Source organism: Pundamilia nyererei, unplaced genomic scaffold, assembly GCF_000239375.1.
Source record: "Pundamilia nyererei isolate P.nyererei 1_Seehausen unplaced genomic scaffold, PunNye1.0 scaffold00004, whole genome shotgun sequence".
Taxonomy (NCBI): Eukaryota; Metazoa; Chordata; class Actinopteri; order Cichliformes; family Cichlidae; genus Pundamilia; species Pundamilia nyererei.
Window position 1 is genome coordinate 7,337,562 of NW_005187405.1, and position 16,761 is coordinate 7,354,322.

The window sequence follows — 16,761 nt, forward strand, 5'->3', positions numbered from 1 at the left end:
TATATATATATATGGTTTAATGAAACAGGAATGATAGCCTTTAGTTGGCAAATAACTTGTAATAAGCTACAGTACAGATTTTCTACTCGAGTTTCTGTTAACGCCGTTTTACTTACTTACTTTTTGAGGATAATTTAGAGGATTTCTATAAAATAGTTTCCCACTGAACAGAAACGGAGGACAACGCGTCCACAACTCCGTGACTGACGACAAGTCTTATTGCATGTTTTAAAACCCAGTTTCTAAAATGGAAAATGGTTTGGATCTTTTTCTTTCGGCAGCTGCAGTCCTTTAGATCAACATGAAGGATAATAGAACAAAATAACTGCATGCCACGTGAATATAATATGAGGCCTTAAAGCATGTTTATATTTTTATGAATAGAAGTCCAACTTAGCACAAAAGCCTGCTTATGTGCGTCTTCCGGGTCTCCGATTGCACCATAATCAGGCTCATAAAAGTCATTAGATAGTTTCTCAAGTGTAGGCCTAATAAACAAACGTCGTGTTAGTCAAAAGATTGATGGCGCTCTCACAGAATGGACCAGGTCAGGAAGGAATAAAATTCAATCAGAGAGCTGGAATCGTTTTTCATGAGACGGAAAAGGCAGAGAGGGAGACGGGGGTCAATGAGGAGGATGTCGGTCGCCAGAGCACCATCAACAATATAACAGGACATAGCACATACAAAGAGAGCAAGAGAAAGAGGGAGAGGATGATGAGTTAGTTTGGTTTATCCCATATGATTTCGATTGCTTAAAACTGTAAACATGGTGAACAAAATGTTTTAGAAACGACTTTCAAATGTGCAGAATTTAGGCATGCCACAAAAAAAAAAGAAAAGAAAAAGATTATAGGTGGTACTAGAATGATACTGCAGGGGAATCAGCAGCATGCTGGAAGTTTCCTACGTGGGGCCCGGGGGCTTTCATCCATCCCGAGGGTTCCCACAGCAAAATAGGTACAAATTAAATTTCGCCTTCATTTCCTTTTTCGAAGGAAGGACTAGAATGAATTTTTTTCTTATTCATTTGCTTACAGCTATATTTCCACCTACAGTAAAGATGGCTGTGACCGTTATTTCTCACAGCAAAACACTCTAATCAGATGTTGCTCAGAGCTCATTGTCATTAAACATGGCACGTCTTTTTATGGCTCCCTAACAAGCAGACATTTGGAGACTACTGTCCGAGTCTGTGTAGAGGCTTTAGTCTGCTTCTCCCTGAAACGTTCCGCTACATTCCTGAAAATGCACAACATCCCTCACTGCTTTGGGTCATCTAGCAAAGATAAAAGAGTCAGTGCTGGTCCTGTCTTTAATATAACAATAAAGAATTTAAAAAAATAATTAAATATGTTACATCGTTGATTTGAAAGCAGATAAAAGTCGTGTTACACGAGCTTCCTCTTTTGAAATATATTATAGAGTATGATTTTTGTCAAATACAGCTTGGTCGTAATTTATGTTTCATAGGTTTGACTGACACACTACGGCGTCCATAAGCGGGAGGTTTTGTTTGTGGGTCAGGTCAAAGTTCAACAAATACACCTAAGAAGTAAACAACTGACATACGAGTAATATATATATATATATATATCTATATATATATATATGCAACAACATTACATAATATATTCTCCTCAATGTATAGATTACAGCTAACGAAAAACAGTGATGCGCATGCAGGTAGCAAGTCAGAGGCAAAGCTTCACTCCAGCTTTAGATTTGACTTGTCTCAGTCAATGTGATGGCAGAATGGCAGATTAGAGGTTTATATTTTATTTTATCATAACTTGTTATGGCTGTGGATAAAAGTTTGAAGTTTTCTTTGATATAAACACGGATATTTTACCAGGACAAAAGACAGTTCACTTTCCTTTCGCCATCTCTATAGTATTTTTAAGGTCGTAAAACAGTGGCCTTTATAAAATTTGCAGTTGTTTTTTATAACTCATGAACCAACTACTATTTAAATACTCGATTATTACGTTGGCCTCGACTGCGACCAGCTGTGTATAAAGCGTAAAGTAGGTCTACCTTGACTGAACTTTTTCCTCCTAACACTACCTGCAAACAGGAATATACTAATGCGTAATTTCGGATATGCACCTTTTCTTTTTTTTTCTTCTTCTTTTTTTAGTTGTTCCCCCCTGTTCCGTTGGGAGAAAGTAAATGAGGTAAAGGCTCAGCGAGCCCCTGCAGACTTTGTGCACCTGTATGGCTGAGTGAGCACAGCCCAGTATGGAAAATGCTGTGTTTTAGCTCTCGGTTGCTACAAGCGCCATCTGTTTCTAATTAGGAGCCCATAGACTCAAATTCTGTCTGCTCTGCGGCCAAAAGAGTGAAAGGTTGGAGGTCCAACACTTGTCTTTCTGAGGGGAAAATAACCGCCGCATGCAGCCTCTCATCCTGCACGTCTCATTTTCGAGACAAATGATAATTTTCAAAGAAATGATTCACCCCGCTTTGTCAAAACAGGCCGAGTAGCGAGCTGTAAACAAAGCTTCTGAATTAAATAATGATCCTGAAATCGTAAAGCATCCTCAAATAAAAAAAGAAATGTACTTGTGCAGACTTCATAACCACTGGGAGGGTGGGATAATGGAGTACTGTGAATTCATACCGTTGGGAAACGGCCGACCTGCGAATAACCCGACAGCCCTGGCGAAATACCTAAAAAACGAACAGACTTGCCTTCAAGTTACACAAAACATGCTTTTCTGCCGCTCAGGCCTGCGGTTTCTAATTATAGCACATTTTAGACACCGAGTACTTGAACGTCCTAATCAAAAGTGGAGCATTGCATTGATTTATTGCCATGTGCAGGTTATGATGAAAATTAATGTGTTTTTAAAGAAGTCATATATATATATATATATATATATATGGAGTTGAAACGTTATAACAAAGCGGTTTACACAATTTTAAAATTAACAATATTTATCTAAGAAGTTCTCAACGGTCTGTTAACAAACAAACCAGGCCTTATACTTACATGGGGTAAATACGACGCTCATACATGTATACCTACATACTTAAACAATTCTTAGCTAAAAAAAAAAAAAAAAGTTTTCTTGTGAAGAACGGATTCGGTTGCAGTGTTTCTGATGGCAGGCAGTAAAGTGCACCAACTTGAACTTCGTAACATTGTGTCAAGAGAGGGACACTTCAAAGCTGTCGAGCTACTGCTATTTGAGCCACAGTAGCAGTTGTCTGTGTCTTTCGCGGGTCTCTTCTCATTTATGGCGCAAGGCGGCCACTGAGCTATGAAAACACGGCCAGGAGACTTAAACTGCTGTAAGTCCGAGATATATATAAATATATCTCGGACTTACAGATAGATAGATAGATAGATAGATAGATAGATAGATAGATAGATAGATAGATAGATAGATAGATAGATAGATATCAAACGGAATCTTTTTATTATGACTCTACAATATTTGTTTTTATCATGAGAACTGAACTAATATATCGGAATATTTGAATAAAATATAGTTTATAAAAGGCAAACGTAGTTTTCCTTATATATATTTTTGTTCATTTATTGAATACATTTTACCAGTCAAAAATAATTGAATTAAAGAAACTGAAACTTGGAAAATAAAAAGACACCGAAAAACAAAGGTCAACGCTATTTTCTTGAAATAAATTTGCTCATGACATTTCAAAAATAATTGAAGGTTAATATAAATATTATTTTCAAGAAATGCCGATTAAAATATTTCTTTTCTTTTCAGTTGATCAGTCCAAATACACACATTTCATTTGTTTTCTCCAGACTCCTACCTTTTCCTCACATCTTTTAAACTCAGGAAGGTGGGTGGGTGACCAAAAAAACAAAAAACAAAAAAAACACACACACACACACACAAAAAGGACAGTCCTGGAAGTGATTCTTTCAAACCCACTCGCGACTCCACCTCTTCTATAGTACTTCCATGGAAGAAAAAGGATTGTAACACCGACTGAGGCAGAGACAGTGATGAATTAGCTTTCAGAGTAAAAGCTATCTCTCTTAAAATAGAAATAGGAGCGTGGCTTCACACACACAGGAGGTAGATCACTGAAGAAAACATGTGACTAAAGAGGTGAATCAGTGCATAGATTTAAACCATCATTTTGCCATTTAGACTTTGGCAGAGTGCGCTCTTCTGTAATATTCAGTATGTGTGTAATAATTAATTCAGAGTTTGTTTTTGTAAAAAACGCATGGCAATCCAAATTGTCTGCTACGGTCTTATAAAGGGTCTTTGCTATATCTTCAGATAAAATCTTAAAATCAAAAAGACTACAATGCTGACAACAGCTCTGCGCCCCTGAGGTTACACTAATCCAATATAATGTATCGAGTCAGAGATGAAAATATCTGATAGCATATTGCTTCTCTCAGTCATGGCCTACATGGTGGTCAACAGGTCATGAAATTATCTGATTAAAAAGTGCTGACAATTCAGAGCTACTACAGCTAATCAGAATGTCAACAATAACACATGTAATTAGGGAAAATCTCACGCCACTCTTTCCTCCCTCTTATCCTCAGTCCTTCCTGCCTTTTTAATATTGCTGACAGATTTGTTAAGTGATGTTTAGGCAAATGAGGTTTAGAGTAATCATTGGATTTATTTCAGTCACTCAGTAATTGCACGGCTATATTCCTCCTATTTATGTGATGATAGCTGGCATCATGATTAAACACAATTTGAAGCTTGAAACATAATCAAGCTTTAAATGTTTTTTTTGATCTTATTAATGAATTTCCCTTCAGGTCAGAAACAGCAATTGTCAAAATAGCATAAAAAAAAAAAGTATACACACACACACACAATGTTTCACTAACTCTGTGTGTGTGTGTGTGTGTGTGTGTGTGTGTGTGAGAGAGAGAGAGAGAGACAGTGTATGTGCTGACCCATTGGTGTGGCTGTGCTCAAGAGACAGGCTTGCACTCACACATGCTGCTTCCTGTTACATCTCCAACCAGAATAGTAGGAAGCAGGGATTTACCTGCACCCCCCCCCCCCCCCCAGACACACACACACTGACACACACACAGTCAAACACAGGCAAGTAAAAACAAATCGCTACCATTGAAAAGAGTAACTGATGAGGACAAATTTGAAGTTTCATCAACAGTGGCTCTATTGCCTCCATTATTCATGCAATTTGTGACCTGAAGCAAGTCAATTGAAATATTAGAAGACAGAGAACAATGAAACGTTTTACAATCACAAAGTAAACTTCCATCATTCTCACACATTCTTGCAAAATTCGTAATACGATATACCCATCTGTGGAAAATGCAGTGTTCTTACATTTGAAGTGTACAGTGATTCGAAATGTAGTGCAAATGTCAGCTGTCTGAGTTTGTGTCAAGCAGACAAACTGCCCTCTGACCTCTGAGAAGGAAAGCCTTCCTCCCGACGGTCCGTTTCAGCAGTCAGTTGTTTACTTTTCAGCCAGTTAACAATTTTTCTTTTTTAAGTAATCCTTTCTCCGTTTTCATTCTTGGTTGTGCTACAAGCAGAATTCGAAATAGAAACACAGGGGTGAGTATGATAATTTAAGAAAATTAACTCACACACGCACGCACGCATGCACACATATATAATGTGCTACATATATGTAGGAGCAGGGGTGAAGGCTTTCTGCTTTCTCTCATTCTTAGTATTGACTTTAGAAAACACCTAACATACCCCAAAAGTCAGAACTTGACACTCAAAAGGCACTGCCAACTGCTTGGACAAATTCAAATATTGCCAGTGGTTTTCCATGAATTTCTGTTATGTGCGCAGGTGTGAGGCTTTCTCTGTGCGGTGAGAGACAGCCAGATGGTGTTTGTGTGTGATGGCGAGCAACAGCGATACAGCGGTGGTTCCTTTCACAGATCAGCACTCATATCTCTGTTCCATCTCCAGGTTCTCAGCTCATATAAACATCCCCAGTTCATGGGCCTCTGATGTTTCGGCCTTTGTGTTTACAGTGAGAAGTCAGGCAAATATGTTAACTTTACGACAAAGAGAACAAGGGCGAACAATAGACTGAGTGGCCGAATGCTTCAATTGATTATAGAGAAACATTATGATTGTTCCATCACGCAAATGGGTGTTTATTTATGATAAAACATTAGTAATTGCATAAAAAAATCTAATTTAAATTTTTCATTCTGTTTACCAAACATTTAAAAACACTGCCAATGTTGCTAAATTCCTTTCTGTTTAAAATATTATTTTATTTCTTATCCCTTCTTGCAACATCGTGGGAGCTGTAACCACACTCTACACCCACTGGTCTGCACACCACACTCTACAAGCAATAGGAAACATGCCCAATTACATGACTTCAGCATAGCCAGGGGCTGACCCAGAAAAAAAAAAGTCACGTTTCAGCATTCAGAGCCTTTGGCCACCAAAATGTAGAGTTCAGGAAAAGTGGAATGAAACACACACACACATACACACACATGCAAACACATGTGAATGCACAATTCTGCCAGAAGGTTAAATTGTCTTTGCAATGAAGCAAATGAGATGTAACATTCACTTTTGAAAATAGAGCTTTGTCTGAAAATAATCTTGGTAAAAATAATCATGCACATTTCCAATCAAATCCAAGCCCCATGCAATGCTACAACTCCAACATCAAAGCACAGCCAGAACAATTGTCTGCCCCTGCTCCTTTTAAACTGCCTGTTTTTCATCTGGAGAAAGCAGAAAAATCCCCTGTACATCAAAGAGGTAGACAGAGAAAGTAATTTAGTCTTATCTTAATTGAGCTGCAATTTTAATAATGATCTTACACATTGGGACCGAGGAGGAGCGAAGGAGCTGCAGGCTGCAGGAGGAGAGTCTGGCTTCCCTGTGCTCCACTGCTCTACTCTGGTTGTCTAATCTCAGTTCCAGACATGTCATTGGCCAGTGATTTATGATGACCTAATGTTTTGTTTACTTCATGCTCATAACAGGCGGATTGCATAGGGCATGTGGTGTACGGGGGAAACATGAAGGCTCTGGGACTGCTTGCAGGACCGCAGTCCCCTGCAGTTCACAGAAACAAACAGCTCTGTTCCTGAGCCACCTGGCACAGCACCTTCTTCAAATTGAGCGCCAGGGTTTCTGGCCACTCTGAAGTTTATAAAAGTCCCAGGCTGCGTGTTTCATTGGCTGTTGTGAGGGAGCCATCAATCTGCCGTGCGGAGGTTGCAAACTCTCAAAAAACACTGACCCCTCTGTTCATGCACTTTTTCTATAACTGACTTGCGTTTGCTGTACTACTGGGCAGACATATGGGGTCTGACAACTGGTCAAGAGTCCAGTAAGTAGGTCCACATTTGAGTGCCTTTAATTTAGCTTCTGTTGGTGGTTTTCTGTTATTTAGCAAAGCAACTGAGAAGCATTTGAACACTCTTGGATAATGCGCAGCGTAAATGTTACTTCTAAAGAAAACAGACACAATAGAAGCCTTGTGTCTCCTCTGTTATTTTGTTACAAAATTTGCTTTTGTTCATGTACACATATGCTTGAACCCGTTTCCTTCACAAGCCTCATCCTGCATATCTGATCTGGACAACTCAACTCAAGTGCCTTTTCTCTGCGAGTAAAGAAAGAGATATGTTTGGTGGGTGGTGAATGCTAGCGGACAGTAAGGCCAGGTAGACAGGGGCCATGTGGGAGTATACATAGGTTTCACCTTCCTGATGCGGGCTGGTGGCTACATGGCTGTGCTTCCAGTGTCAGTGCAGTTGATGGGTAACCATAAAATTTCATTAGAGTTAATAAACTTTTTTCCCCTCTCTTTTGGAGTCTTTATGTACAATATCTTTTACTACAAAAATATAAGCAATTCAAAACTTTTTCTATTTTTCTATTGTGAGGAAAATAGCTTGGTATTTTTTCATAAAGAGGAAGAACTGTGTGTATTTTAGTGGACATTGTTAAAGTTAAAACAGGGTTGAAGTTATGCTCAGACTTATGTAAATGCAGGTTAGGTGTTAATATTCTCGTCACATGTTATGCTATCATAGCATGGAATGTAATTCATCAGATTGAATTATATTGATACATTTTGCACCTTAAACGTTCAGTTAGGGGATTTTTTTAGCTCATGTCAACACTTAAAAAAATACACTTCATATATCAAATGAGTTTAAAAGACAAAGGAGAGAAGTGAGTCAAACTATGACAAATACATCAGCAAATCCCCCAAAGCCAAGTGTCACCTAATCTTGCAAACGTCAGCAGTTTAATTTTATGTGTTTCTGTTGTTTATAATACTGCCCAGGGCCCATGCCTACAGCTCCCACTGATGGAGATGTCACTTATGTAAATATTTTTTCTCCTTCCCTGTCTGGCCATTCAAAATCCAATTTGAAAATCCTATCAGATAGGAATTTCCTCCTTCTTCACCAGCAAAGCGACTGCTACATTCTTATCTTATCAGCAGCAACAATCTTGCACCTCATCGTGCCCAAACAGGGAGAAACCGAATCATAATGAGAGTAGCGTTTTAGCTTCTTGCTCTGCCATAAATATTGGATATTCTGAAACTAATACACCATCAACTCAGGCTAACTGTGGACTTTTTGTCCAGCAAAGAAGAATAAAGGAAAAACCCTCTTCTTGCTCTTAATACTCCCCCGACTCCCCCCCCCCTTTTTTTTCCCCCTTCTCTCTTGGCACTGTGACCTGTATGATAAGGCCAGCGAAGCAAACTGTGTGCTCTGTCTGGGTCTGCACAGGAAACACAGGCGAATCAGTGGTGTTGTCCATCAACGACAGCTATGCTGCCGTCAGGGCCTAGAACAATAGCCACAGACTCCCATGGCATCGGGAAAAGTTACTCAGCCTGCAATCTCGCCGGCACTGAGAGAAGAGATAACGTTAAGAGGAAAATAAGGGAAAGGAATCCTGGAATATTCACTTCCATGCATGCGCACACATTAGATTCCCCTCTGTTTCTTTGGAGTTTACATAACTAATGCACTATCTCAAAAGGACAGAAGACTTAAAAGTGGGTTCTAGGGGATTTCTTGTTACTAATGCTACAGTAATGATAATACACCTTTACTCCTTTCCCACAATTAGAGCGCACAAAGTTAGCAGATCGGTTTGAAGGCAGTGACATGATCCACTGAAATCTCCATTCAACATGCTTTATGTGACTGTCCTCCACAGTGCATCAGTGAAATGCTCACATTCCTCCCATGTCTTTCTTTACACAGCAGGAAACCTAACCCCAATTACCTAAATGCAAAGTAAAGGCCAGATACCCTATAAAAACAAACAACACATAGAGACTTGTTAATGCAATGCCATGGCATACATTATTGCAGTGGAAGGATTTTTCACTGCCAACAAAAATACATTCCACTCTCCCATAGCACATACTAGGGATAAAATACAATCAATAATGTAGTAACTAGTGTAAATAATGTCCCCTGGAGCAGCTGTAATGATGATAGATCCAATTGCTTCTGTACAGAATTGCATTCAGTCTTCTAATACTTGAAAAAAGTGAGGATTGTGCGGGTTAGCTGTAGCTAAAATCCTCCTAAAGGCTTTATACAGTTGTGGAAAGTATGGAAGCACAAAGCTACACCATGCTGAATTAACACACACACACACACATATATACCATCTGCCCTGGACAGGACAAGAGGGCTTTAGGCTGCGGGTGACATCAGAACAGCAAAAGTGACACTATTTATCACTGACCACTGAGCATGGAGACATTCATAACATCCTGACAGGAAAATCTTGTGGAAAATAATAACTTGGGCTTTGATAACAACTTGGCTCTTTCTTGCAGTCTTCAGTTGGGTAGTGTCCAGTTCTGGCTTGGTATTATCTGTGACTTTTATTTATTTATCTTGCGTTGGTTTTGCCATGTTTTAATGTGTTTTAATGATTCAATAAAAACATGCACAAGCCATTAAAGTGTGGTTTGGTCACTTGATTTCTGACGATGTTTTAAAGTTACTAAGGGAAGCTCTTTGTTGGAAAGTCAAAAAGAAACAAAACAATTATTAGATGGTGATATCATCCATCTCCCATGGAGAAACAGTTATCAGTGTGACCTGTATCATGGCAAAGTTACACAACAACAACATACACACACAGAGAGAGAGAAAAAAAAGGAGATGAGAAAATCTTTCCAGAATGCTCTCATTTAGGTCCAAAGGTTAGTCAGCCCTTTCCCGTTTAAGCACAGCACAGAGAGTCTCCAGCAGCTCTTTGTAAATGACCTGCTCTTACTTTTGGTCTCCCTTTTGTACTGAAGTGAGAGTGGGGCTTTTGTCATATGTCAAAGGAGCATGGACTGCAGCCAAGCCTGTCCGTGGGTCTTCCTATTTTGACACCCTAAAGCACCTGCCCTCACTGAAGCATGGCAGGGAACGTCACAGAGAGAACAATGGACAAAGAGCCTCCTTCCAGCCACTCCTCTCTGGCTGATCCACTGCTGACTGCTTGTCACTCAAATCCATTAAAGGTCAGTGTAGCCTGCTACCCTCCAACCCTCAGAGCCTCAGGAGGAAACATTTTAATGGACACTGCAACTTTTACACTCACTTTTTCCCTGCTCAACACCATTTCTTCTTTTACCATTAAAGGTCAAAATAGGGGAATATCCCAGAAGGAAATACCTGAGCTCTAAAGGAGGTGTATGTGGTTTCTACACCCCACCCCCAAGCCCTCCTCCTTCTGTTACTTTTAGCATAGTCCTGGGTGTTATTGCTTTTATGTAATGGAGTGCTGGGTCCTGATAACAGGAAGGGAAAAAAAATCACACCCCTTCTGAGCTTCTCTTCCTATTGTTCCTACACAATTACTGTTGGTAATTATGGCACCGAGAGAACTGGTGACAGACAAATAAGATATTGTACTGAACTGAGACTTTTGACGTCAGCAAATGGAGAAATTCTACATGTACAGCAAGCTATTATTGCTATTATTGCCCTCCACTGCTTCGACAAGAAGGATGAGTGGCAGGAAATGACCTGGGGCAGACTTGAACTTGGGATACTGTAACAGGGACCAATAGTTTTGGAACATTTTTACTTTTAATCAGGCATAAAGGGGGGCTTGAATAACCCAAAATACATCAAACACATTGTAGATTATTTCTAAATGAAGGCTGTAAATCCTAAACTGAAATGTAAATATGTAATTCCTGGCTATCCCGGAGTCATCTCCAGTGTCCTTTAGAGCACACTGAAGAGAAAACCTGAACAGCAATAAGACATACTGCACATAAGCAGAGGCATGCACACTCAAGCACAAGTGTGTTCAGCCATATCAGCCATGGCATTCCAACCCCTAGCTTGGGTGGAAGAAATGATTTAGTTCTCTTCCTCTTGATAAATGCATACCTTGACTGGAGTAAAATGAGGGGGTACGGAGAAGGAAATATGAGGCACCTGAAGCAGTGAAACTAAGGAGACAGGCTTTGGTGGTGATACTTCATGGACCACCTCCTTCATCTCTGGTGCTGTGAAGACAGATAAATCTCTTTTTTTATGGCAATTCCATCATCAGGCATAGGAGATAGAGCACCCGCTGCCACGGTGATGACGACCCACCCCTATCACTGCACCTCACAGACCTCAAGTATAGGGAGTTATGTTTGACTGCCTGCCCTTCTTATCAATCAAGACCAAATATGAAAGGCCTTGATTTGTGTCATCTTTTTGGCTGAAATGGGGGGTTACACTGTGGGCTTCTGATGACACATGTTAAACACATTCAACAAATATTTTCCATGTATATGGGTAAGACTGTTTAGCAATGAAAATACATAAAGTCCAGTGCACACTAAAGGGAAAAAATACATTAAAAAACAGAGAGGATTAGTGCCTATTATTTATTCAGGCGAAAAAAGGTGGAGAAAATCAACACACAGAATATTAGAAAGATAAACATGGAGAGAAACTTGAAGAACAAAAGAACAGACAAATGAATGCTTATGTAGGATTTCACCTTCCATGGAGATGGAACAAATGGCTAACCTCAGCAGCAATGTGGTCGTGTAAGCTAAATCACATCAGTATCTTTTTTCCCCCCTCCTCCCAGTGAGAACTGAGAATAGGAAGGGTACGCTTCTCCCATGATCTACTAATAGCTCCAGGCACAAAGCTGTCCATCACCCGGCTACAGTTCCCTTCGTCTCTGGGCTAGAGTGAACGTGGAGATAATGTCAGTCAGTTTAGCTGCAGTAGTGATAGATTTCCTCTTGCTGTTTGCACCCAACTCCTTCAGTGGACAAAAACTTAAAGAAACGCTTCTATGTGCATTTCAACAAGAAGCCGACTTAGTGTGAAAGAACACTACCTTGATATACCCATAACAATGTCATGGAAACACAGTTTAAATCATAATGGCCAAAAATGTGCGTTTACAAGCTACACATAATATTCAGTTCACATTTGAAGCATGTTTTCACGTTTTCTTTTTCCTTTCATTTTTTTTCCTTTTTTAAACTTCGACATTTAAAGTATCACCGTTGAAGTGAAATTTTCATAAAACACGCAAACAACGGATATGATAGCAGGTCGCCTGCCTCATCCATGGCAGCTGTCAACCTAGGCTCGTGGTTCCCTTCTTTAGGTTAGAGGTCATCCAGCTGTGCCCCCCTCCCCCCCTCTCCTGTCCCTCTGACACAGCAGATGTGGTTGGACCACCGTGGTGGGGGCTTGACCACATCTGGCTCTGATTACAGCCAGACAATCCAGCTTTATCAGCACCATCCACTTTGCTGAGCTCTGCTACACTCATTCTCCCACAGGTGACGTGTGACACATTCTCAACTCACCAATATCTTCTGTAAATGATGATTTATGCTTATTTGAGCAACCAAAACTAGGTTATGTCCTGCTAATGTTTTAATTTTATTTTAATTTTTATCCAGAGTTTTGCACATGCTCACAATATCTGACTTGAAAATGTTATCAATACAGGTAACTACACTTTTCCTATCTAAAGGCATATTAAGTCTTTATGTTCTTTTCACCCCCTATTTACTCCAACTGTCCTCCAAAGGAAAAGTGATAAATTCCTAGTTGTCAAACAATACTAATGACTTAATGATATCCCCCTGTCTCTAAGGACCACTGCCGAACCCTCATTAATTGTAGTCAGAAGTGAATCCTTGCCTGCAATTGAACATGTCTGCTAAACTCACAAATCGGGACAATTATGTCAGCTTTGGCAATGAGCAAAGCATTTTGTTGTTTCCCTGCCTTAAAGCCATCTTTGCTTTAATAAGCAGTCACATGACCTCGGTAAAAAATATTTCACACTTGCAGAAAGAAATCCCAACATCCATAAACAGTGGAGTTTGAGAAGGGATTTTGTTGCACACAACGATCATTGGCAGCAGTTTATTTTCCCAGGGTGCTTTCCCCATTATCTCCACCCATTTGCCAAAGAAATCGCCGAAGCCCGTAGTTCCCGTGTTACCCTGAGATATCTGAAGTCACTTCAAATAAACATTTGACAGATGAGATGGACCTCCACAAATATAAAAATATGAACCTGAAATTGAGACTGTCATGAGAAATTCATGAATACAAAGCCTGGTTTAACCATTTTGAGAGCACTCGGTGCATCAGTGACAGTGTTAATGTCATAGTCTGTCTAATGTAGCATGTCTACATTTGATGTAGTGTCCCACTCACATCATGCCTCTCGTGGCATGGTGTCCATATTACATCTCAAGCTAACAGGAGAAGTTGTCAGGGTGGTTATCACAGTGCTATAAACCCTTCCTGACTTTTTAATCCTTGAAGCTATCATCACCCACTTTAACCCCACTCAACCCTAGCAGCAGCAGCAGCAGCAGCACAAAACTGGGCTACTCTGCAGGCTTGCACATGTCAGAGGTCCCTACGCAGTCCACTCACAGGGACACAGGCATGTGCACTAAAGCTGTCACCGCCTTCTACTGCAGCAGCGCTTGAGGTCATCTTCCCCACAGAAGTCCCAAATGGCCCTCTGAATGACTTTTATTTCCTCTGCTTTAAAATGTCTTTAAATCAAGATTTGAGATTTGCGAAGGGTTAAGCAAGGGATCTGAATTCACACAAAGATATTCATCAACTTTCAACAGAGGTCAGGATTTAGTGAGATGTATTGAATCACAGAGCAACAAATATTGAAGAAGACTGTGGTTGTAGTGTAAAGCCTAGACTACTGATGAGACTGTGGGTTTATGGATCCTATCAACAACAGGAGGAAATGGGCGAGGTTTGTTGCTCTTGAACTGTGAGAAGAAATAAACAGAATGCTAATTAGAGAAGTTCAGTTGTAAATGGCCTCCCGCTGATGGTGAAAACGGCCATTCAGCGGTTGTAAATGTGATAACAGCCCAAAAGGTCATGCAAGTTTGTTGTAGCAAATTTGATTTGTTTTTCTTTCTAAATCTTTCAGCTGAACGGAAGAGGATAGGTGTATGCATATCACAGACAATAGCTAATGGTGACGAAAAAATAGCTCCATGTAAGGGTGATTAATTTTGAATTATATTTGAGCAGAAGTGAGGTTTCTTCTAGTTCACCATTAGAGGAAAATACTTTCTGGTTTGATGAGAAAATCTAAAATTAAGACAGTGGATGACTCAGTATCTGACTCAGACCAGAAGTTATTTCTACATGGTTTTATAAGGATTGTGCAAATAAGATAAAAGCTAGTAATTGGTGAGTTTTACTGGTACTGGCATGCAGATTTTTTTATTTAGTTTTTTAATTTGGAGGGTGGAGCCGGGTTTGGCCAGTGCAACATTTTCTTTTACAGCTAACTGGCTGCTGGCTAGCTTCACATTTACCATAACGATATAAATGGAATCTACAGTGTAGTAGTTTACACATTTACCTAACCAGCAAGAGATCCTCCCCTGGGGGTTGTTTCAGGAAGGGCATCCAGTATATTAAATAAATAAATAAATATGCAAAATCAAATATGCATAGCTGCCCGCTGTGCGGACCTGTTGTGAATAAGGGAGCACCTGAAAATGGCTTTCTGCAGTATATGATATAAACACCAAAATCTGAGCATTACCCTAAACTAGTCCTTTTAAAGCAAAGAAAGCTTTTTATTTTACTTGATATCACTTGGCACCTTGTTGACACATTTCCCATATATGCAGATGAGATTGCAGAGCTGCAAATCATTCACACCTATCGGATTCTGTTACTGTGGAAGTAAACCTGCACCAAACTGGTAATCAGTTGTAAGTAACAAATAACCTCACTTTTTTAAGAAGTGGAAAATCATTTAAATTTGACATGTTGCCAAGTGGCTGAGGAGGTTGCATCTTTGTAGGTTTCATCAAAGTGACCCAGTTGGTTAAATATCCAACATGTGTGAGAGTGTTTACTTTTGGGGGAGGAGTGAAGGTCTAGGGGACTGCAGGGAGCTAATTAGAAGCTATTCTCTAACTCAGGGCCAAATGGAGCAATTATCTGGCCGAGTGAGTAGATAATTCCCTCCCATTCATCTCCCACTGTCAGTGTCCTACTACTAACCAACCTGCGCTGAGAATCGGGTACTGGGGTCTGTTGACACCTAACGTCTCTCTTCCAGCCTCTACATCCCTCTCTTGGAGGTAACCATGCTCTCTTTTAACAATAGGATCACCTAGCTTATAATTCCTCCCATGGCTGTCACATACCATTGCCTACCCACCCAGCACAATTTATGACTACCACATCTCAGATTCAGCTAATGAGTCTGCTGGACAGTGGTGGGAGAGCTGACTTAAAGGCATGATTAATGAAACAGCCTCATAGGCCCCATTCTTGAAAGAGAAAAAAGCTGCAACATATGGACCTGCTGATTGAATTAGAATTAAACATAAGGTTGGCAAATGGACAAAAAAAGTACTTGATTACTTACAAAAACAAAAGCTTAGCCACAGTACATGTTAAGCACACTCTTTCTCTATGCATGACTTAAAACAGGTGATAAGTTTGATGTAATTCCATTTTTTCGGAACGCCATATTGTGCTATGCCAAAATAGTAGGCATCTCTGCAGAGAGGGAGTCGCAGACCTCTGTCCAAAGTTTGACTTTTTGCTGCACATCCCAGGTCGACAAGAAAGTTCATCCTGCTGACAGAAGGAGTTATTTATTACTGTGAGTATCTCACTTATATCCAAGACAAAGAAGGCATCCTTTCAACACATTTCCTACACTGAAAGAAGTGTTGAGAAAACAGGGCTAAAAGACTTCACTCATGCAGAACAAAGTATGTGAGTCATGGCAACATGTAAGCATAGAGTCATAAGAGTTGGCTCGAAACGACAAAGAAAGGCTTACACCAAAATAAAACATTTATTTTCTTGTTTTAAATATCTCCTTTTGACTTACAGCAGGCAAAATAAACTTTTTGTGAACACACTGTCTTGGGTTGTTGTTACATAGCTTGCATTCTCCATGCAGACATTGTTGGTAATATAAACTTATAAATGTTATTTAACGGTACAGTGGCTGTGAGCAGTCAATAACAATCAAAGGGTCAAATTTGTTCAAAAAGGTCAAAAAACATTTCTTTGGATTCAAGTGAACTAAGAAATATTTGTTTTGCATACATACAGCATATAATAATAGAACAATGAAAGTAATTGTATTTGCTATTATGTAATTTAGGCAAAATTTTCATGTAATGGGTCTCTGTGAATCCATTCCCCATGCTATCGGTATATTATTTCTACTATTTTGTGTTTTAATTTAGTACATATTTGTTATATAAACATTTCTAAACGTCAGCATC